At 43.8% G+C, this 24,250-nt stretch overlaps 1 protein-coding gene across 6 annotated transcripts in view; it reads right to left on the reverse strand.

The window, feature by feature from the left end:
* Nucleotides 1-8,534: 8,534 nt before the first annotated feature.
* Nucleotides 8,535-24,250, reverse strand: part of TSNARE1 (t-SNARE domain containing 1) — a 434,224-nt gene continuing 418,508 nt past the window's right edge. For all 6 annotated transcript variants that reach the window (XR_013544395.1, XR_012087019.2, XM_078392020.1 and 3 more), the window contains one exon: nt 8,535-8,669. The gene's annotated coding sequence lies outside the window, so the exon portion shown is untranslated. The remainder of the gene's footprint in view (nt 8,670-24,250) is intronic.

A 24,250-nucleotide genomic window follows, 5' to 3' on the forward strand; every position in this document is an offset into this window, starting at 1 on the left:
TTTCTACTTATTCCTACCAACCCAGTTCAGGCAAAACTGAGACTGTAGGACCCTCGAACCTCTGTCAGTATGGACTGAAAATATACATAGCAGGCTTGACTTGTGTAGAAAGATTTAGCATCACCATGGAGTGTGGCCTGAATTAAAACTGGAAGCCACTATAGATGAGCCTTCTCAGACAAAGGTAAAGGATCCCTTTGACATTTAGTCCAGTTGTGTCTGACTCTAGGATGCAGTGCTCATCCCTGTCTCCAAGCCGTAGAGCCAGTGTTTTGTCCATAGATAGTTTCCGTGGTCACGTGGCCAGCACGACTAGACCTGGTCACGTGGCCAGCACTGTGACCTTCCCACCAAGGTGGTACCTGTTTATCGACTCGCCTTTTTACATGCTTTCAAATGGCTAGGTTATCAGGAGATGGGACAAGTGACAGGAGCTCCCTCCGCTGTGTGGATTCAATCTTACGACAGCTGGTCTCCTTGCAGCCCAGAGGCTTCTGCAGTTTAACCCACAGTGCCACCATGTCCCACGCTTTGATCTAGAACCCACTTGTTTGTCTTTCTGGCAGTCCAGGGTTTCTGTAAAGCTCTCCACCAGCACCACATTTCAAACGAATCATTTTTAACTCTGTCAGCTCTCTTTGCGGTCCAGCTTTCCCACCCATACATGGCACTCAGAAATACAGGAGTGTGTGGATGATCTTGGTCTTGTCTCCAGTGGCATGTCCTTATATTTGATTTATCCTGTCTAGATTCTTCATTGTTCTCTCCCTGAGTGTGAGTCTTCTTCTGATTTCTTGGCTGCCGTCTCCATTTGGATCGATGACTGAACCAAGGTATACACAGCCTGTAACTATTTCAATTTCTGTATTGTCAATATCATTGACTATGACGTTTTACAAATAAACATAGCCAAGTTGTTCAATTCACCATGCATCATTGCTACAGGACAGGAGTGGCTCTTCAAGTTTCAGTTTGCCAACTCTTCTGGAGGATATGGAAGAACTGAACTCAGAACTTTTCTGCTTCCAGGACAGCTGATCTGAGCTACGGCCTCTTCCTCTTTGAGTTTTTTTCTTTAAATTTGTGGCTCTGTGAGAAAATTGTCATATATTTCTGTACTTGCCCCCCTAACTTTCTGTGAAAGAGAAATCTAGGTGTCTGTTGGAGAGAAGCTGCTCTTTTTTAAAAAAAATCCAGGCAGTGTTCTGCAGTGGGCCTTGTGAAACATCATCCTGGCAGCATACTAGAAGGTAACCTTAGTAGAAAATTCAGTGAAACATGCAATTATCCAACTAGGGGAAAAGAACAGTCAATAAAAGGAACTCTTTGTGTCAGGCTGTCACTCAATCAAGGGACAAAAAGGGCTGAGAAGTTGTTCGATCTTCCAACGATTTTGGGATTTGAGCATGACAGAAATAGAACAGGACGAGATGCATATATGATGTTGCTATTTGTCTGAATGTGGTGCATGCTTTTACAGTTCAACCCTTAAGGTTGAGTCAGAGGTGTCATATGAAGAGTCTTGTTGGATAAACAAGCAGCTTCCTGCTTCTCACAGTGGCCAACCAGATGTGTCCAGGACGGTCCTACGCAAGGCATGAAAATACCTGTTAGTTCTTAAGAACTGATGTGTCGTGTTTTTTTTTTTTTTGTCATAGTGGCATAACAGGAACATGGGAATCATCATGTCTGCAAGCCACTGGATCACCTTGATCCTCATGGAGATAGCCATCAAAGGGGTCTTTCCAATGGACCATATGTTGTACTATACCTTTTGTTGCTTATTGGGAAAAGAGCAAGGGGGAGAGATTATCTGTTACTGTGTATTGTTGTGATAAGGGGGAGAGATTATCTGTTGCTGTGGTTGATGAGTGTCTTTAGCTGGTCTTTTGAGTGCAATGAGCCCTGGTCCTTGTAGCTGGGTAGAGTTCGTTGACCTTTTGCAGTCTGTATTTTTCAGTGCTGGGAGCCAGGCTTTGTTGAGTTTTAGACTTTCTTCTTTTTTGTTGAAGCTCTGCTGGTGCTTGTGAATTTCAATGGCTTCCTTGTGCAGTCTAGCAAGATCATCTGAACATCTAGGTATTTTAAGAACAAGGAACTGTGAACTGGCTTCATACCACTTTATAGGTTACATATACTTTGGGTTCAGGCTATCTAAAAGACTGTGTCCTCTCATATAAGCCAACCCAGGCTTCCCACAGTTACACCAGCTTCAGAGGTCCATCTGGTGTGGACTCAAGGAAGAATCTTCTTGGTGGTGGCATCAAGATTCTGGACTCCTAATCAAGAGTGGGCTGGTTTGCTCCCTTCCTGCTTCCCTTCTGTCAGCATGTAAAGACCTTGTTATTTGAGCAGGCGTTTGACAAGTAAACACCTCCAGTTTCCCAGAGGATGTGCTAGTTCTCACTGTTCCAAGTTAAGTAATTTTTATTATTTTTAACTGAATTTTAAAGAGTTTTCATTTTCATTGTATTTTAGTCATATAATTGAAATGAACTGTATGTTTGCCGTTCTACTGAATTTGAATTGCTATTGTTTTAAAGAGCTGGCTGGATTGCGCAGTAAAATAGATATCTGGCAGTGGAGCCAGCGACTGGGAGTTCAGTTCCCTCCTGACGTTCCTGTGAATAGAGCCCAGCCTGTGTAGCCTTGGGCAAGCTGCACAGGCCCAGGGCTCCCCCTAGAGGAAGGGAAGGGGAAACCACTTCTGAGTACCCTCTACCTAGAAAACCCTGAAAAGGGTCACCATGATTTACAGTTGACTTGATGGCACATATTTATGATTGTTTCAAATTTATCTTGTAAGCAGCCTTGGGTCCTACATCTGCGAGAAAGATGGTATGTAAACAAATGAAACAAATCAGTGTAAAATATTTTGAATTTTTCCACTTGTCTAGATTGTGGTGCTGGAGGAGACTCTTGAGAGACCCCTGGATTGCAAAGAGAACAAAAGTATCCATTTTGAAGGAAATCAACCCTGAGAGCTCACTGGAAGGACAGATCCTGAAGCTGAGGCTCCAATACTTTGGCCATCTCAGGAGAAGAGAAGACTTCGTGGAAAAGACCCTGATGTTGGGAAAGGGTGAAGGCAAGAGGAGAAGGGTATGACAGAGGACGAGATGGTCGGACAGTGTCATTGAAGCGACCAACATGAATTTGACCCAACTCCGGGAGGCAGTGGAAGACAGGGCGGCCCAGTGTGCTCTGGTCCATGGGGTCAGGAAGAGTTGGACAGAACTTAATGACTAAACAACAGCAACAGATTTATACTATATTCTCCCTTCTTCCCTGAGCTCAACACCAAACACATCATCTCCTCTACAAAGATCCTTTCAAAGCAACGTTATGTCTACCTACTGCTGCTGAGGGTAAGCATGTGGGTCTGGCAGGAACATTGCAAGGGGTTTACAGAAGGCACATAACAGGGATGCTCCGCCCTCTGCTGAAAAGGGTACACAAAAGGATACAAGCAGTACGTGAGTATCCATGAGGCTAGTGGTTCCCAACTTTGGGTCCCTAGGTGTTCCTGGACTCAAACTCCCAGAAGCCTTCACCACCAGCTGTCCTGGCCAGGATTTCTAGGAGGTGCAGTTGAAGAACATTTGGAGACTCAATGTTGGGAACCACTACACTAGGCTTTCAGTCCACCCCATAGCTAGGAGGTGTTTCTAGAGCCACAGTCCAAGAAGAAAGAGCTTTACACATATGGGTACTGGTTATATACTGCCCCATAGTGCTTAAAGCACTCTCTGGGCGGTTTACAATTTAATTGTAGGCTTCCTTCAGTCTTGAGAGACTATGGTAATGTGCTCTGAATAGAAGACTTGGAACAGCGTCTAATGTGGCTGAGGAGGCCAATTCAAGAGTGACAATCCCTTCCACACTGAAGACAAATACAATCTGTCCCCTGTTCAGCTCCCTGATTTTGCTGCTTCCGGGACTGCCTCTTTGCCTTGGCCTGCTGGACAAGGGCCTCTTCAAATTGGGAGAGGCCGTGCTGCCCTCCTCAAGCAAGCTGGATAGTCAATTTACCAACCTCAGAAGGATTGAAGGTTGAGTCAAATCGAGCCGGCTACCTGGGGTTGAACCCGGGTAATGAGCAGAGTTTAAGCTGCAGTGCTGCCGTTTAATCACGAGGCTCCAAAAATGGTGCCCTCCACCACTGCCTGTGTTAACCATGTATTTCTGGTCTTGCGCTTCATCCAGTTTTCCTACAGAGCTTTTAGCTGGGCAGGATGTCAACCTGCAGTTGCCAACTTTTGGAGGAAGTTGGGCAGAAGAGACTGTAAAACAGAGATATTTTAAGCAAGGAGAGGCAAGGCCAACTTGCGACTTCTTTTTATTTTTAGCTTTAAAAAGAGACCCGCCATCGGCAGGGTAAACTGCCGCTTAATGGCACCACTGAATTAATTTGTCAGGCAAATTAGAAGATGAATGCAGCAACGTCGTGGGCAAATCAATAGTCAAACAATAATGGAGTTCATAAAATACTGTTGAACAAGCCCACTAAATTACGGTTCATGTTGTCTCCTGTTGTCAATGCGCATGGCCAGGTGCTCAGATAGGGATCGCTGATTTGCCTGTGAATGCCTAGACAGGAAACGGTAGGAGCTATATTTACAGTCCTTACCACTGTCCTCTCTTCCATGTAATAAAAGGTGCTTTCTCGCTGCCTGCCAATTCCAAGCTTTCCTTCACATCCATCAAAATGACCTTAAAACAAAATCCATTATTATTTTTCTTCTTCTTCCTGCGCTGCACCATGCTGAAGCTAAGCCAATTCAGAGAAAGGGCATTTTAACTCTGTCTAGACTTTACATGAGAATGTGGATTCGAGGTTCCAAACTCAACTTACTAGACCAGCAGCACCCTGTTCATTGAAGTTTTAGGCAGGCCCGCGTGGCCATCCAGATGGTGGACCAAGTGTGTCTGCAAAAATAATTTGGGAGGGCTAAAGTCTATTAATAATAAGCTTGTGACACCAACTCAATTCTGGTTTACGGTGGCCCTTTCTAGGTTTTTTAAAGGTAGAGAATGCACAGAAGTGGCTGACCATTCCCTTCTTCTGGAGGTGCCCTGGGGTTGTGCAGCTTGCCCAAGGCCACCCAGGCTGGCTCTGTGTGCAGGAGCCCACAGGGAGGAATCGAACTCTCAACCATGGCTCTCCAACCTAAACCAAAGCAACTACAAATTATTGACCTCTGTACATTTAAATAATTTTTTAGAATTGTGTGGTGTGTGTGGACAAAAGACTTACTTTTCCCCCACCAGGACACCCATAGGGTAGACATTTGTGATATGAGGCAGACTAAGCACCAGTATTTGCAAAAGGGTGTGTATGGCAGAGAGAACATAGAGACTCCGTGACAAACTTAAACTGCAGTGTGTGGACTCCTGTAGCTCTACAGCACATGGCAATGAAGGTGTATCATGTTTGAAACCATGAAAATGAATCCCAAAATTGAGGGTTGCAAGCTAACATTGTTCCACTCCCTTAAGTTTCAGATCCCAAGATGGACACCAGGACAATGAATTTCTGCAACCTCAGAGTCAGGACCAAAACCTCATAGAATCATGGAGTTGGAAGGAGTCTATAAGGCCATCGACTCCAGTCCCCTGCTCAACACAGGAATCCAAATCAAAGCAGATCTGGGAGTTTTATCTTTAATGTTTCCAGTGTTGGAGTGCTCAGTACCTACTGAGGTCATTGGTTCCATTGTCAAACTGCTCTACCTGATATTCAACCGAAATTGGGGTTCCTATAACTTGAGCCCATTGTTACAGTATTACATGATCATTCTGGAAGGACTGAGAAGAGATCCTGCCCCTTTTTCACAAAGAAGTGTGGGCTGTGTTTGTGAAACTACTTCATGAGCAGAATCAGAATGTGGGGCTTGGTCCAAGTTGCCACCTCCCTCTGTCACTGCATGGCTCATGCTACCTACAACATGCTGAAATGTATATTGTCTTTCCTTTAACACATGGAAAATCTCTGCAGATTGGATGTGGCTAGAACTGAAAAAAAAGCAAAGCAAAGCAAAACAAAAAACTGGCAAAAGATAATAAAGCTCGGAAACATTGGCAGCTGTAGGGAAAGGGGAAGAGCAAACTCTAGATGAATTGATGTTGGAGTATTTACAACTTTGCATGCTGCCTGGAGAAGGTGTGGCTTGGAGGGATCTGACTGTCAATCTATCCAGCAGTAGCCAATCGTTTCCTTCTTCCTCTCGATTCCCAGAAAGCAGAACCAGCAGAACCCAAAATCGTGCCTGTCGAAGCAGGATCCCATTGAATCCCCAGTGCTGGAGACACACAACACAGTACCTCCTGCTTACTGTTGTGCAGAGACATGCCAAGCCACATGCTTGTAACCCCAACGAGCATGTGCTTCCCTTTAGAAAATCACTCAAGTGCTTCCAGAGGGAAATCTGGAACCGTGGGGGTATTTATTTATTATTTATTTATTGTATTTATACCCCGCCTATCTAGTCATTTCGACCACTCTAGGCAGCTTACAACATAAAGCATAACAAATTCAAGAAAAATTATTAACAATTAATTAATTAAATGATTCTGCAAGATGGGAAAAATACAAAATAAATCAAATAAAGAGAGAGAAAAAAGGAAAGAGGACAGGAATTAACTGGAAGGGAAGGCCTGCCTAAACATCCATGTTTTTAGTTGGTTCTTAAAAGTACCCAGCGAGGGTGCAGCGCGAACCTCTGGAGGCAGGTTATTCCAGAGGCGAGGAGCCACCGCCGAGAAGGCCCGGTTTCTAGTTCTTCTTTCCGGGCCTCCCTCGGCGTCAGGCTCCTCAGCCTCACCTCCTGGCTCGCGCGGGTGACATGGGTAGAATTAGTTGGGAGTAAGCGTTCTGCCAAGTATCGAGGTCCTAAACCATTTAGGGCTTTATATGTAAGCATTAACACTTTGAAGTCAATGCGGAAACGGATGGGCAGCCAGTGCAGCATGGCCAGAGTAGGAGAGATTTGTTGATATTTTCTCATTCCAGTAAGGAGTCTGGCCGCCGCATTCTACACCACTTGAAATTTCCGCATCAGCTTCAAAGGAAGCCCCATGTATCTTCACTATCAGTTCTTTGTGTTCAAACAACTAGCATATTTTATTAGTAAACTTTTAGTTTCTTGCCTCTTCCTGTTCCAGTTCGCTTCGGCACCTAGTTCAGAACTTGGAAAACTTATTTTAAGTCATCATCATTTTAGGACTGCAGAGCAATCTCCCCATATCCCATAGTAAACCGGGAGATCCAGCAGTACAAGACCAGGAGAGCTGTCCAGACCTCTGGTGCTGATAAGTATGCTAGCCTGGGTGTGTGAGGAAGGTGCCGTCCAGGATTCCTAGACTAGATCTTGATCAAGTTATGATGATGAGCTACACCTTTCAGGATCCTCCAGGCTGCATAATGACTGCACATGCTGACTGTGGAGCCATGTGGTTGGGAAGGAACTGACAGCTTCTTGAGATCTTAGAAATGCAGAGCTGGAAGGGACCCTCTGGGTCCTCAAGGAGGCCCAGTAGGGAATTGAACTCTGCAGCCACAGACCTAAACCACTGGGCTATGTGTCCAGAAACAACTGGGGTTGCCTCCATTTCTGCAGCACGTAAATCCTTGATTCCATCATCCACAAAGCCTGAGCAAACTGTGCATCGGAGCATGGGAAGGCGATCTTCAACCCACCACTTCTTTATTTCAATTTGGTGTCATCCTTTTGCAAGCAGGTCCTTCTCTGCTCATCATGCACGGAGAAAATCAAGCAAGATTTTTTTTCCCCATGGGGATGGAAAAAGGAAAACACGGAAGGGGCTGATCAAAGAGCGAATGTGTTAGACAGACCATCCATGCACGCCCTCTCCTCTTGATTTTTGCCTCGTTTTCGTTCAGTAAATAAACCAGGAGAATCATGACCTTTTTGTACTGTGGATTGGGGCCAAAATCCATCACCAATTATTTACAAATCAAAATCTGCCTTTTGTCCATGCTTCTTTATTCTATGCAAATTGTGCAGGTGTGGAAGGTGCACCTTTAAAGTGAAGCGCATGGAGATGCTCTCCTCGCTTATGGAAATGTAACTTTAAGGGGCTCCCCTCCCATGTATATAATGATTTGCACCAGTAGATCCCAATGCCCAGAAATCCTGTCCAGCTACAACTAGTGGTGAAGGCTTCTGGGAATTTTAGTCCAAGGAAATCTGGGGACCCAAGGCTGGGAATCATGAGGTTGTACTATACTGCCCCACTTCTTTCTTGAATCAAATCGGAATCAAGAAGCTGAATTCAGAAGCTGAGCAGTAAGGTGGGTGTCCTTTCCACTGCTTAAGATCAGTGCCTGAGAGGTTGTGTTGTGTTTTTAATTTTTTGCTGAAAGTCACTTTACGAGAAAGTGGAGATTTAAAAAGTCAGGGAGAGAAGGCAAAATCCACATGCAGGGGTCAAATGCTGGTGCTCCAGCAGAAGAAAGCTCAGTCATAGTCACTAATCCATAGGAGCCACGAGGGTTCCCCCCCCTTCTCCTCTTCTGATATAATTGCAATGTTTATTGACTACAACAGTTTTAAAATGTAATATAGTCAGCAAAGCTGGCATTGATGCATGGCCTGAATGTGAAGCGTCTTTGGCTTTTCTTCCTTCGGACGATGCGATCAGGGTTTCTGTAGAAGAAAAAGAAAAGCCGATCATATCCCGGAGAGGGACGGAAGACGAGGAAGCCAACAAACAAAACATTTGAGATATGCAGATGGATGACCATCTAGGCTAATCCAGTACATGACTGATGGGTACGGTCATTTTTTTTTAGTAGTTCATGTTGTATAACATGGTCAGGTTGACTTACCTTCATAGTTCACTTCCTATTAAATATAAATTTTATTATTTTATTTCTTGTTAAGATTTTTACCCCGCCTTCCTCCTGACAAAGGACAATATTAAAAGCTAAAAAGAGTAAATTATTCAAATGTAATTATTCAAATGTCAAAAAAGAGTAAATTATTCAAATTATGCAATATATTACATTAAAAATGTTTGGCAAAAGCATTAGTAAAAACTGATTCACAAGCAACAAAATATAAACCATCCAGTTTATTGTCTCCTACACTGTCAGTCACTAAGGAAAAGCTTGCCTGAAGAGAAAGGCCTTTGCCTGCTTGCGGAAGGACAGCAAAGATGGGGCCAAGCTGGCCTCCAGTGGGAGGGAGTTCCACAGTCTGGGAGCAGCCACAGAGAAGGCCCTCTCCCGTGTCCCCACCAAGCACATTTGTGAATGTGGTGGGACTGAGAGAAAGGCCTTTCCTGATTATCTTAACACCTGAACAGGATCACAATGGAAGACGCAGTCTTTGAGATAGCCTGGACCCAAACTATTTAGGGCTTTATACTGTAGGTTAAAGCCAACCCTTTAATTGTGCCTGGAAATAGATGGGCAGCTAGTGGAGCTACTATAACTGGGTGGTGGTGGTGTTGTTATATGATCCCTATAACCAGCACTAGTGAACAGTCTGGTTGGAGCATTTTGAAGATCAAAGAATCCTAGACTAGCGAAGTTGGAAGGGGCCTGTGAGGACATCAAGTACAACCCGCTGCTCAAGGCAGGAATCCAAATCAAAGCAGATCTGACAGACGGTTGTCCAATTTTCTCTTAGATGCCTCCAGTGTTGGAGGGCTCACCACTTCTTGAGGTCATGGGTTCCACCATCATACTGCTCTAACAGGTAGAAAGTTTTCCTGATATTCAACTAAAATCTGGCTTCCTGTAACCTGAGCCAATGGTTGCGTATCTGAACTCTGGGATGATCGAGAACCAATACTGCCCCTCCTCTGCATGACAGCCTTTCAAATATTTGAAAAGTGTTATCATATCACCCCTTTTACTTTATCTACACATAGTTCTAATCCCTCCCCCACTCTAAAAATGTTTCTCGGTTGCTTCTTGCAACGTATTGAGGTTTAACAATAAAGTAATGGTAAGTTTGCATGTGTACAGATTGCATTTTCTGAAACCACTCATTTTTTTAAATTTTTTTATTATATATGAATTCACTCATTTACACCTTCTCCCACATGAAATGAGGCCAAAGTGTTGCCCCTTGAGCCCTTTACTTCTGTCTCTCAGCATCATCATTCATACGTGTGTGTGTCTGTGTTTCTAATATAATGTATTAGATTTTGTTGGGCAAAACACAATAGATTTAAGATAACTTTTGTTCCAAGGTTGAGGTAGGGGAGCAGGCATGGCAAGGGGCTGAAATTCAGGGACATTATCCTTTAGCTAAAAATATCAAAACATGCCTAGTGTATAGACAGGGTTAGGGTTAGGGTAAGGCATCTAATCTAAAGCCCCTGATGTTGGGAAAGTGTGAAGGCAAGAGGAGAGAAGGGGACAACAAAGGACGAGATGGCTGGACAGGGTCATCGAAGCTACCAACATGAATTTGACTCAACTACGGGAGGCCGTGGAAGACAGGAGGGCCTGGCGTGCTCTGGTCCCTGGGGTCACGAAGAGTCGGACACGACTAAACGACTAACGACGATGAAAGGTTGGCTGCCACCCCAAATTTAGCCCACCAGTTGCACGAAAAACAGCTACCTCTCTCCACCATCATGTTATTTAATCATGTTGTTTGTCCCAGATGATGGCGTGATCCACCTTGGGTCCATGTAGGCCATGTGCCATCAAAATGGCAGTTAATAACACTTCTTTATCCATTAAGTGAGTCATGAAAGGTACCTAGATTATAAAAATACTACCTGCGATTTCTAACTACATTCTGAGCCTACATTTATACTTAATATCATTCTATGCTTGCCCTTACAGGCTTTGCTTCACAAACTATATTCATTCTAAATGCTCCTGATGCCGACCTGTACTTATGGTCTATAAATAATGGCCTATGCACAGCTATGTTCACTTATGTCTAAAAGCAAAAAAGCCTCTTTAAACCTGAGAAAAAATAAGTGTTTTAGAAGTGTATACTTTGGAGCAGGGTGGGCAAAATGTAGCCCTCCAGGTGGTGTAAAAGTTCCCCCCTGCATATTGTGTTTAAAAGTATGTTATGCTTTTCTGCTTTCTCTTCCCATCAGCCCTTTTTCTATCAATACAGTTATGTGTGGGCTGCAGTGGGCTGTAGCTAGTGATAAACACCTTTCATGAACTCCATCGTCCATTTTTCATAATCAAGTGACTTGAAAGCAAGCTGAAGAATTTTCTTTTGGTGATTCTCCACCTTTCATCTCTCTCTGTGTGTGTGTGTGTGTGTGTGTGTGTGTGTGTGTGTGTGTGTGTCTGTGTGTCTGTGTGTGTGTGTGTCTGTGTTTGTGTGTGAAAGAGCAAATCTATCTATCTATCTATCTATCTATCTATCTATCTATCTATCTATCTATCTATCTATCTATCTATCTATCTATCTATCTGTCCGTCCGTCCGTCCGTCCGTCCGTCCGTCCGTCCGTCCGTCCATCCATCCATCCATACGCCCGCCCGTCCGTCCATACGCCCGCCCGTCTGTCCGTCTGCTTGATTTATAAGTATATTGCCCAACTTAGTGGAAACCCACTCGTCTGAGCTCCAAAATAAAAATCGTAAACTCCTATCTCAGAGGGAGTATATTTTTAAAGGCCTCTTTATGAAGTTCTGCCTTAGCAAGACTTCTAAAAGTAAAGAAGGATGCACATCTGGTGGAAGGGCATCCCACAGGGATGGGTCCCCCACCAAGAAGGCCCAGAGTCCTAGTTGACGTTCTTCTGACCTGTCTTGGTGTGGTCATTCTAAGAAGCCATGCCTGGGAGGAGCAGACGAAATGGGCAGGAGTTCTTTGGGAGAGACCGTCTGACAGATACCAAGGTCCCAAACCTATGCCCCAAATACACATAGTGCTCACTTCCTCTATTCCAGATGACAACTTGATGGACTCCAAATGGCCCATCAAGTGACTCCAAGTGGTCCATTGGAGAAGAACTTCCACATCAGCAAGTCTATGAGGTAGGGTTTCCGGGACAATAGTTGAGAATCCAGAATTGAAGAACAAGATTGAAAATATTAAACCATTAAGAATCAGCAATAAAGCTTCCGGGAGGCATCCAACCTTTTTCCAGCTCCCATTTTTGTAGAGAAAAAAAGGATTATGCATATCTCCTAGAAGCCACAAGAAATCTACCCTCAGATGATTGTGGTTCCACATCTCTGTTACACTGAGAGCCAACCAACGGGCTTCATATCTGAGAAATAATTTGAATTTATTTGGAATACCTTTGCTGTTTGTTACGTGGCATCAAGCGATTTCTACCTTATGGTGACCCTATGAAACTAATGACTTCCAAACTGTTTGGTCATTAACAACCCCAGCCAAATCTTGCAGACTCAAGGCAGTGAGTTCCTTTATGGAATCAATCCACCTCACATTTTGTTATCCTGTTTTCCTGCCGTCTCCAACTTTTCCTGCCATTATTGTCTTTTCCAAAAGGTCTCGTCTTGTTATGATGTGGCCAAAGTATGACAAGCTTCAGTTTTGTCGTTCTTGCTTCCAGAGACAAATCAGGCTCAGTTTGATGTAGCAGCCATTTGTTTATCTTTCTGGCAGCCCATCGTATCGATAGTTCTTCTCAAACACTGCATTTCAAAGGAATCCTTTCTCCCCCTGGTCAGGCTTCTTCATTATCCAGCTTTCACATCTGTACATAGTAATCATAAATGCTAATTGGAAGATTTGGACCCGCCAGAATTTCATGAGCTTAAGCAATTTGAATCCTGATCAAGACAGGAAGCCACTGATGCAATAGGTTTATTGAACAGACAGTAGTTGACGTTCTTCTGATGTGGCATGAAATAATGTGACCAAAAGGAGAACACAGACTTCCTCTGGGGAACCCCCTAAATCCAGCTGGACATGGTGATTGGAGGTGTGTTACTACACAGATTGCATACCCTCCCTCTCATACGTATACGGCTACTGTCTGACCTGGGCAAGCGAGAATCTTTGTCTCTTGGCCTCCCTACAATGAAACGAGCAAGGAGGAGTGGAAAGCTATGGCTATCTCCTGGCAGAAATGTTATTCTTCCCTGATCAGGTCAGAGCACCTTCTCATCTTGAGTGACAGGTTGACCAATTCATGTATACGGTATGTGGTTGCTTTCTATGTTCATGCTGAAATATTATTGTGTGCTGTCCAATTGATTCCACAGTACACGAGGAGGACTGGGAGTGGGGTGTTCTGGCTGTCCCTGGTGGGCAGTCGGCCTCGGACCCTCGCACCCTTCCCAGTGGATTTCATGGAGACCTTGGAAACAGGTTAACCTGAAGGTGGCAAAAACAAAAGTGAAGCCCCAGGTGGGAGGAAGGAGGCAGAGGCTAAATGAGCCAAACCTGAGGGTTGGGACGGAGGCCAAGCGAGGCTTAAAGGAGGACGAGTGTGTGTGGGTATGACAGCAGCTGAAATGAGATATTTAAGGTGTGGCATTACCAGTGCCACCAACTAGGTGAGCTTCTGTGGCCAAGGGAAGATTTGAACTCAGGTCTCCTGGGTCCTAGTCCAACACTCTATCCACTACACCAGCATTCCCTAAACTTTTTCGGTCCACAGCCTGGCTGAGGAAGGCGGGGCACCCCCTGCACTTGCATGCATGCATGAACAAGTGCACGTGTTCTTGCACGGGAGGGCACGTGTCTGCACAAGCACCGTTCTGCCATTTGTGCATGCGCATGGGTGCGCGGGGTGCCGCATGAGCGTGCACTTCCATTTGTGTGTGCATGCGAGTGCTCGTGCACATGTGCAAACAGCAGCACACACTTGTGTGGGCCCATGCGCACCCATGTGCATGCACAAATGGCAGAGCAGCGCTTGCACAGGCATGCTGGAGCACAGGCGCAAACAGGCGGTGCGGGGGTGAGTGTGCGCAGGGGGGAGGTCTCTCTCTCAGTGGCCCAGCCTGGCCCAGGCTATGGACCAGCACCGGGGCGCAGACCGGGGGTTGGGGACCTCTGCACTACACCAAACTGGGTCTAATGCTGAGACAGTGTTGGTATACTCAGCCCTACCAAATTCCCTCTTATCAAACATCTGAAAAAGACAGGTTGAATTTGGGCACTTGTGATGCAAAGCATGGGTTCTCTACCACACATCTACGACACTATCTCAAAAAAAAGGAGGAGGAGCCAGGATTGAATTTCCTGGCTGATCCCAAAGTACACCTTGCCGTGTCTCACTACGCGATATCTCAGACAGAACTATAAAACTGGAGCTGATATTTGAAAATCACACACTGTGCCGCACACTTTCTTGTGATTAAATAGCAAATGACATTTTGGAACCCAGGGGTTTATGTTCTTTGCCAAAATAATCTTCTCATTACGACAACCACTGTCTGTCCTTAAATACTCCTCCAGAAGACAGCAACACATTTATTGAAGGCTGATTGCAATTTTCTTTTAGCTATTTTAACATATCCAAAATTAATCTGGCCTTATAATGCACCGTGACATAGAATTTTAAAATAAAGGAATTGGAAGAGGCCTATAAGACCATCAAGTCCAACCCCCTGCTCAAGGCAGTCCTGACAGAGGATTGTCCAGTTTTCTCTTGAATGCCTCCAGTGTTGGAGCACTTACCACCTCCTGAGGTCTTGGGTTCCACTGTTGTACTGCTCTAACAGTTAACAAGTTTTTTCCCGGATAGTAACCTGTCTCCTTGACAATGTGATCTATTGCCTTTTCCACCAGTCTCCCATCTCCTACTTCTAGAACAGTTCAGCAAAGAACACGCGGGAAGAAAGGTTTGGGTCCCAATTGATGGCTTTGGCAGTCGGTTGAGATCCCATACATGGAAAGCTAGAGAATTACTCTGCACCAGCTCGATGGTATCTTAGAAATCTCGCCCTCTTGTACTAGTCTTGCCATCAAATTGTGACACATCAAGACTTATGCAGATCTTCCTGCTTGGGAGAAAATCCACATTCTGATGTCACCAAGTCAGTTAAAGATATCTAACATGTATACATCATGTGCCGTTAAGTTGCATCTGACTCATGGACCCCAACAGGGTTTTACAGGTATGTGTGAGATTTAAGGACTGGTTTTACCAGTGCTATATACGCACACGACTGAATTTCCATGGCATAGCAGGAATTTGAAACCAGGTTTTCCAAGTCCTAGTTCAATTTTGTATCCCACTATATGATCCTGAGTTGCAGTATTTATGTAATGCTGTTGAATGTACACTTCTCCATTGAATTGCACAGGTCTGAATTCGAGATGGGCACAAATCAGGAAAAATATGGTGATTCATTTTGATTTGTGAATCATCAAGTTCGATGAATCACAAGTTACGAATTTGTGATTTTCTTCTGATGAATTGGTTCATTAATAGATTTTTTTAAAAAAATTGAAAACCTGATAAAATGGTTGCCAAAGCACTTGGAGACACCAAATTTGCAGCAAGGTTTCCCATAGCCTTCCTCCGCAACATCAGAAGTTGGGTGAAGTTTAGAGATTTTGGACATCCATGTTAAACACTCACAAGTAGAGTCACTGAGGAAAGATTCCCCCCAGGCAGCTAGAGAAACCGAAATCACAGAGAATCTTCTACTGTGCTCCTCTAGAAACCCTCCAAGATTGGTGAAGAATGCGTTTCAATCATCCACATCAGTGGTTCTTAACCTTTGTTACTCGGATGCTTTTGAACTGCAACTCCCAGAAACCCCAGTCAGGACCGCTGGTGGTGAAGGCTTCTGGGAGTTGCAGTCCAAAACTCCTGAGTAACCCAAGGTTAAGAACCAGTGATCCGCATTATACACCCACAAACTAGGTCCTCCCAGGAAAGTGCTGTTTAGCAGCTGGTTTGGGGGAAAGCAAATCTTCACCAAACATGGAGGAATTGAAGAAGAAAGTCATTAGAAGAGTCTCTGTGATTTTGGTGTCTCTAGCTGCTTTGGGGGGGGGTGCTTTATAGCCAACAAATCAACGAATAAAAAAATCACTAAAATTCATTGATTTGTGATTCATTGGGGGCATTGATTGATACAAATAGCAATTTAGAACAAATGTGGTGATTCATTTTTTAAATTCATGCCCGCCTCTAGTCTGAACAGCGTGATTTTGATTATACATGATTTTTTTCAGTAAACAAACAAACATACAAACAAATATTCAGTAAATATCATGTCCCTGACCACCCAGAACCCAATGAGTGCAACACCAAAGGTGTCAAAGTGGTCTATTTGTCCTCAATCACAAGATCTCTAATTCAGCCTCTAGACTGGGGGGGGGGGGATTATAAGGACCTTTAAGGCTCATTACATATGGTACTATATGGAAAGGATTGTCAACGCTATACAAGAAAACTCTAGTAGAGAGAACTGTTCTCTCTCTCTCTCTCTGTGTTAATCAATGGTTTAAGCCTTTTAGATTGTGGTTCCTAGGGCATAAGAGTTATACATAGATTTTTTACTCCATGGTAGTGCAGCACCCCTAAGCCCAGCGATGTTCAAGGGAGAAGTGTACATATAAATTAGTAAATGCAGTTTTATACCAATCGGTGTCCTTTTTGTGTTTGTGTGGTGCTTGCCCTCTTTGTACTGGTGCGGCGTAAGTAGTTTTTTTGCATATATAGTCCTCACAGAAATCTAGTCAGTGTGCAGCACTGTGGTTTAGGCCTGAATGCATCATTGCTGCACAGAGCTAAGATGGAGAGTGTCTTCTCATCTTCCAGGGCTGTGCTTTTCATTCCCTTTTTCTTCCAGGTTGGATATCTTCAAGTAGTTGCAGAAAGGAGAGGAGGACCACTAAGAGGGGCGAAAAGCCAGCTGCCAAATGAGGACAGGATGTACTTAGCCAGTATAGAATATTCAATGATTGCCAGAAGGAAAGCAGATTAACAGGAGAGAAGTGAGTAGATCAGACTGTGCCGAGTGACCTATGGCCTTTCTGACTCTTATGTATACGTGCTGGTCACTGTGGGCAGGAAATTTTAAGTTCCTTGTCCTCACAGTTCCTTCTCCTTAAATTGCCTTGGAGAGTGGACACCTTCAAAAAGAGGATTGTCCCTTGGCAGGCCTTCAAAAAGGGCACTATGCTGTGCACAAGAGAGGCCTCACTAAACACAAGTAAATGGATCCAATCATTTTAAAGCACCATATAAATAGCAGTTATTCTCTAAAGCTTGCTATGTAGAACATCTTAGAAGAGAGGAGGTTTGGATGAGTGGAAGCCCAAGTAAGGCCCTTCCATATAATCAGAGAATCATTGAGTTTAGATGGCCTTTTAGGCCATTGAGTTCAACCCCCTGCTCAAGGCAGGAATCCAAGTCAAAGCAAATCTGATAGATTGTTGTCCAATTTTCTCTTGAGTACCTCCAGCGTTGGAGTGCTCACCACCTCCCAAGGTTATGGGTTCCCATGTTGTACTGCTCCAACAGTTAAGAGGTTCTTCCAGATATTCAGTCCAAATCTGGGTGCCTGTAGCTTGAGCCCATGACTATGTGTACTCTAGGATGATTGAGAACAGATCCAGCCCCTCTGTAGGACAATCTTTCAAGTATCTGAAGAGTGCTGGTCAGATCTCCCCTCAGTCTTCTTTTCTCAAGGCTAAACATGCACAGTTCTTTCAGTCTTTCCTTATACGGCTTGGCTTCCAGTCTCCTGATCATCCTTCCCATTTGACTCTGGTAAGCCAACCAATCCCTCCTAATATTTTTGGGTTTGTTCAAGCCTTGTTGACCTGACCTGCTGCATGGGTAACCAGAGGAAAGGCAGAGGTTACAAGTGGTAATAGCCTTTTGACTCTTATCTCGGTACCTTTAGGGGAAAAGACGGGTCAAAAGCGCAAGCAAGGCATGGTCTAACTCTAACTGACATGAAACAGATGGTGCTGGGTAGTGAAAGAAATTGCTTGGCTGACTCCAGCAATGCTCTCCCTTCACAGTTTAAGCTGCATTACTTCTGCTTAGCAGGGAGACTCAGCCTCTTGTATTTATTTTTAACAGATGAGCCATCCAACCCCGAGGGCTTGTGAAGTTGTTATCTTAATAGTCAGTAATTTTTGCAAGAAAATGTAAGCAGTGGAAGGAAGAGACACATGGCTCCATCCTGTTGCCTGCCAGAATGGATGCTGCTCTAGAAAGTCTCTGAGGTCCTCATTCAGCCTGGGAGAAGCCGAGTCTGGCAAAAGATGCCCAAATATTCCTGGGGCTTCTTGTCAAGTAAGAAGTCCCACATGGACATGGGTTCTCCTTGGCTTTCTCCATGGAGGAGCTCTGTCTCCTGAGGAATCTCTATGTTGATTTTTCACCACTGTGTAGAGAACCTCTGACCATCATCATCCACGAGGATGGGATAACAATGCACTCTTGGGTGCACATCGCTCTGGATGCCTGAGGGTCCCAAGAATTTGACCACAAGCCACTTTTGCTTCTTGCCCCACCCACTGGGAAAAGGGGGTGTCCTGCACTCAAAAGCCTTAATTGCTTCTGCCCTTGTTGTAGCAGAAATATCATTTGGCCGACTGTCAGGCAGCATCTCCTGCACAGACGAGATTCACAACGGCTTGGGCCCTGGATACTTGATGGACCGCCTCCTTACATATGAACCTACCCGGCAGTTAAGATCTAGACAAGGGGCCCTTTTGAAAGAGCCGTCCCTCAAGGAGGTAAGAGGGACGGCTTGTAGACAAAGGGCCTTTTCGGCAGCTGCCCCCAGACTATGGACCACCCTCCTGAGGGAGATTCGTCTGGTGCCGACACTGGTGACATTTTAGCGCTAGGTCAAAACCTTCCTGTTCCAGAAGGCTTTTAATTGAAATAATATCAACTGTGGGTCCTGATGGCAATTTTTAGAGTGGTTGTTGTGGGTTTTTGGGGCTTTTTGGCCATGTTCTGAAGGTTGTTCTTCTTAACATTTCGCCAGTCTCTGTGGCCGGCATCTTCAGAGGACAGCACTGAGTGTGGCTGTCCCCTTAAGATGCCGGCCACAGAGACTGGTGAAATGTCAGGAAGAACAACCTTCAGAACACGGGCAAAGAGCCCAAAAAACCCACAACAACCATTAGATCCCGGCCGTGAAAGCCTTCGCAAATACAATTTTTAGAATATCTATTTTAATTGTATTTTCATTGTTTTATCTTTTCATTGTATTTTTATTGTATTTTAATTGTTGTAAGCCACCCAGTGACATTTGGATAGAATGGGTGGCATATAAGATAAATAAATAAATAAATAAATAAATAAATAAATAAATAGATTAATTAATTAATTAATTAATTCAATTTATATTTTAATTATAATCAACTTCAGACATCCCAGCAACGTGTAGGTTGGCAATCAGTTGCCAATCTATGGCGGACATCTTGCCGCACAGTTACGCGAATGGCATAACAATTAGAGAAGAACTGCCGTAAATTAAGTAATGTGGTGCCCACAACATTGCTACCAGAAGAGTATCTATTGCTTAGTACAACAAATTAATCAAAATGCCAAGAAGAAATAGCAGTGAGTAGATATGGGCAGAGACTGCTGGTTTGGCAGTTTGTGCCAGTTCATCCTTTGGCCCAACAGGTATTTAGCAGTTCCCAGCTCCGCCTCATCCATCGGGCTCCCACTTAGAGGCAGCATCCTGGTTTCCCTGACCTGTTTCCTCTCAGCAGTGCCTCTGAGTGGGCTCCCACAGCAAGAAGTGGGGCTGGGAACCACCAAACACCTGTTCATCTGAAGAGCGAACCAGCACAAACCACTCATCTCCAGTAGCGATCACAAGAAGGTATCCTGTAGACCATCTTGACTGTTGACATGGGTGTCATCAAGCTGCTCTTTCCTTTTTCCTGCTGGCAACGCAGGCATGATATTGTGAAGCAATATTGGCCATTACCTGGCATTTTGAATCATGGATACAAAAGCACAATATCCCACATTTATAAAATTGAGGGTTTTTGAAGAACTGATTTTTTTAATGCCTCTGCTTTCATTGTAAGTAAAGAATCTATCCTTTTGTATTAAGTCTATAGAACCGTGCAGCTTATTCCCACCACCCACATCTCATTTCCCTAATTGCCCTTCTCAGTGTGTTTCCATGGCGCCTATATTTAATTTTCCAGTGAAATAAGATATGTCTCTAATTTCTATGGAAGATGAAAATAGTATTCAAATATCTCTGCCGCTTTGTGCTTTCCCCTGCACTCTCTGCACCTCAGTCTCTTGAGGAACTTTTGCATCTGTTCCATCACAAGCCAGCTCCTCCCACTTCCCCTGGAACAGACGGTATAGTGGATTTTTTTTTAAAAAAAGGAATGGAAGTAATAATGGTATTTAATGGAAGGGTAAGGACATGAACAAAGATAGCGAGCACAAGCTGAATTTTATTCATTCCTGATGAAATACTTTACTTTGCTAAGTTGAGTAGCACTTGTTCTTCTAGCTGTCTTTAAGATTGTAGCCTCATTCATTTAGGTTTATTAGATAATTCAATCAAACCCCATACCCAGCAATGCTACCAGGTGAATTCTGGAACATTCAGTCCAAACAAAGGAGCATTCCCCCCTCCCCAGCCTCCAGACAGTATGATATATAATCATGTGAAAATATATGGGCTGTGGACAGAATCACTAGCAGAGAATATACTATGTATGTATCAGGTCTAGGGTTGGACACAAATAAATACAACTCAGTTCTGTCTAAGTCCATACGTGTGGCACCACAGGTACCGTGTGTTCTGTCCCCCCATACCCGGGCTGGCTGCCCCACTCACATGCCAGCACGCACTGGCTGGGTCATCATCGTGGGGTGGCTGTCCAATCAGGGAAGGAGCTCAGGCTTCCCTTCCCCACCTCCTTCAGCAGCCGACCACTCAACAGCTCTGCAGCAAGAATCCCTGCATTGCCTCCTTGTCTGAGTGGTCATTTGCCAGTGGAGGCTGGGAATGGACGTGTGAGCTCCTGCCCAGATTGGGACAGCCACTCCAGGAGGACAACCCAGCCAGTGCACACTGGCTTGTGAATGGGGCAGCCAGCCCGTTGGGGAGGAGGAAACTTACACAAACCAGGCCGAATTGATTCATGCCCATCTCTAATTGGGTCTCAAATCTTGGCACTGCTACCAATTTAAGTTTGGGAAGAAAGAGTTGTGCTGGTAGCAGCTAAAGGAGAGGTTGGAAAGGATGGGAGAGGCCAATGGAACTGCCAAATTTCAGATAACTCTTGGGAAAACCTGAAACACTTTCAGAGTAGTATCAAAGTGCAGACAGAATGAGTCCATTTTAAATCAGAACAAAATCTGGCACTAGGATCTCCCCCTTCCTCTCTTCCCCCCTTATGATGTCTCTATTATGATTCGAATTAAAAACAACCCCGAACACCCCAGAAAGGACAGAGTTTGAATGCACCAGCTATCCATAGGCCACCTGGCATCACACAAGGGAGAACACCAGGACATAGATAAATATTAAATAATAGGAGTGGGATTTTTGGATATTCTGGACTACAATCACCATACTTTTCCATTCCGGGATTTCCACCTACGTCAGACACATTACAGAACCTAACTGTGACACAGTGGAGATAAAAGCCCTCAACTGGAAGACTCGGAGCTTGAGCTAGGCCTAGCTCCACCCAAGCTTCCTGTTCAGAAGCGGGGGGGAGAAAGCTCTCCCAGTTAGCACTGCAGTAGGAACAGAAAGCTAGGTCTAACTCAACCTCAAAACCTTTCAAATTAGGCCTTTATTCCAGGTCCACATTTAGAGCTAATCACTATGTGTGATATGCCATCAAGCCACAATGGCCCTAATATGGTTTTTGAACATTGTGCGATAGTCATGGAGTGGTTTAAGATCTCCCAGCGAGGTTCCTTGGCTGGATGGAGAATTGAACCCACGTCATGTGTACACTCGTCTGGCATTTCTGTCCGTTACACTCTCATCAGTCTGTGTAGTTCTGTATCACCTGCACTGAATAGCAGCAGCTTTCTGGGCTTTCATTTAACCCTGCTCTCCTTTTTTTCTCGTTTCGGTTTCTTATTTTTTATTATTATTGTTTAAATAGACACTGTGTGGTTGCTGCACAGCTCCTTGTCATGCAGTTGTGTGTTCAGGAGCTACATGAAGAAAAAAAAACCCACAGCAAACAGAAGGCACAGGAATGTCAACATGAAAATGAAAACAGAAATCCATATTCTGTTCTGCTACCTGCTTCCCACAAGACAACGCATGAATGTCCCATTTTCAGAGGACAGCAGGGAAAAACGAGATCTCTTTCTTCTCCTTGCCAACACCTTTTTCCATCCTTGCGGTTTTGACGGCTTACAGAATCTCTGCACACAAAAAGCCACATGTTCCCTGACAGACACATGCAGCCACCCAGCCGTCTGCCCAGTTTTCTCTTTCGATTTGCATTTGAAAGCTTTCCGCTGTGTACAGTGCCAATCACGGCTGATTATAAGGGACCCTCTGATAAGTAGGCTTTCAGAAAGGAACATCTGCCCAGATGTTGGCACAACATGCCAGAGATAGTCCCCTCGGAGTAATCCCACCTATGGCAACTTGGTCCAAATATCAGCTCTTCCTTCTGCAACAAACTGAAACATGACCCCGGAATAGTTTAGAGGCAATAATACAAGTTTCTCATGGAGAAGGTCCCAAGTTCAATCCCAACCATGTCTCAACAAGGATGTTGCAAACCCTGGAGTGCTGTTGCTATATTCTGTAGATCGGTGCTTCCTAACCCTGGGTCCCCAGATGTTCTTGGACTACCATTTCCAGAAATCCCAGCCAGCACATCTAGTGGTGAAGGCTTCTGGGAGTTTTAGTCCAAGAACAACCGGAGACTCAAGATTGGGAACCACTGATGCAGATAATCATGTATTGAATAGAAGACTTCCTAGATTCTTATGCTTCTTGACTCTAGAAGCCTTTCAAACACCTCCTTACAGCAAAAACGAAGGCTTTCTTGTGGAGGATTCCCTCCTCTTGTATCCTTGTAGGAGAGAATCCTCCAAACCTATCACCAAGCCAACACAGAGTGAAGACCAGAGCAGAAAGCAATTCTGCTCTTATCACCAAGCCAACACAGAGTGAGGGCCAGAGCAGAGAGGATTCTTGGCTTACTCTAGCTTCTCCCCGGGTAGGAAACACTGAAGAAAATGGCGCTGAACTGCAGCAGGAAATGGGAACAATGTCAATGTTTTTTTTAAAACAAAAACAATACAAATAGAATCAAAACCAACAACAAAACAAAACCCCACACATGTAGGCAGGGGGGGAAGCATTTCCATACAATATTATCCATTTTTAAAGAAAACTGTCTGCATCAACCTTATTGCTCTATAAAAATTCCAAATATGATTTGTCCTAAGGTTGTACTAATTCTAATAAAAAAATTTTTCTCTCACATCCTTGGCCACCAATTGTTCCTCAGGATATCCATGTTACCATCGTGAAAGATCCGCATTTCAACAACAAACAACACCATAAGAATGACAAAACAGAGCAAAACCACAAAATAATATATCTCACATTGGCTACTTAATCATATTATACTTCATATGTGCTTCATGTCTTCATATAACTGTATTAAATGGTCTCCTACACTATATTAGCTTCACTTTACCATCTATGCAAGTATGTATTCCATATCAGACTTTCACATGGTATCAATACTTCAGAGAATAAGTATGTTATATATATCTCACCTTTAAAAATGTAGGCATGTTACAGTTCGTGGGTATTTTGTTTCTTTAAATATGTACCTTAAAATCATCAATTTCTGATGTTATATTCAATGTAAACAAAGTTCCAAGGTATATTTATCTAGCTTAATAATCTCCAGTGCTCTATTAAACTCTATTTTACATATCTAAATTTCATCTTTCATCAGTAATTTGAATATTATCCAGATCTCTTATGATATTATTAACCTACAGTTGATTTGCCTCTTAAAGTATAGCTTAAAATCAATCATTTCTAATATTATATTCCTTCTACATATTTCAGCTTACACAATTAATAAATCTTAATTGTCATTTATTTCCAAACATAATCAGAATCATTTATTGTTGTATCCATCAGTTGTCATTTCCCCTTTTATTTATAACAATCTAAACCTGAATTAAAACTGGCTCCTTTTTCACTAGTTTTAAAATGCCATCTATAAAACCTTATTAAGTTATTTTCTCTCTGACTTGGTGGATTTTACCAATCATCAACATATTCTGCTTTTGAAGCCAAGCAATGTCTAATTTGTAATAATCTAGTTTCCCTTTTAGCCCCGCCT

The sequence above is a fragment of the Pogona vitticeps genome, chromosome 4 (assembly GCF_051106095.1).
Source record: "Pogona vitticeps strain Pit_001003342236 chromosome 4, PviZW2.1, whole genome shotgun sequence".
NCBI classification, from domain to species: Eukaryota; Metazoa; Chordata; class Lepidosauria; order Squamata; family Agamidae; genus Pogona; species Pogona vitticeps.